Raw genomic sequence first — 418 nt, forward strand, 5'->3', positions numbered from 1 at the left:
TCTAGCTCCGTTGTCCCAGCACCTTACCAGCCAGGTTAGAATTCGTTCACCAGGCCGGCGACTATAATCTTTTCTTAAATCCCGGAGCTCTGCTGGGGTCAATGATCGTAGTACTTCAGATGTTCTCACGACTTCTGCTCCTGGATGGACATCCCTCCTATCCATTTCCACCTCTCTTCTAATGTATCTATGTGGAACTGTCTCCACTGTGCCTCTCTCACGTGGATGAGGAAACGGAACACGCCTCGGGGATGGGCTTCTGATGGGTGGAGGTAATGAATAATCCTCCGGACCCTGGGATGAGGATTTTAGATATTCCTCCATTTCTTCTGTGGAACAGTCAAGAAGAGTATATTCAGGTGACAACATTCTCCTTGGCTTCTGTGTTCCATCAGGCACCCGAGCTGTTGCCCCTTCT

This window comes from Empidonax traillii, unplaced genomic scaffold (assembly GCF_003031625.1).
Source record: "Empidonax traillii isolate 1590-97213 ecotype Southwest subspecies unplaced genomic scaffold, ASM303162v1 scaffold942:size440630, whole genome shotgun sequence".
Lineage (NCBI taxonomy): Eukaryota > Metazoa > Chordata > Aves > Passeriformes > Tyrannidae > Empidonax > Empidonax traillii.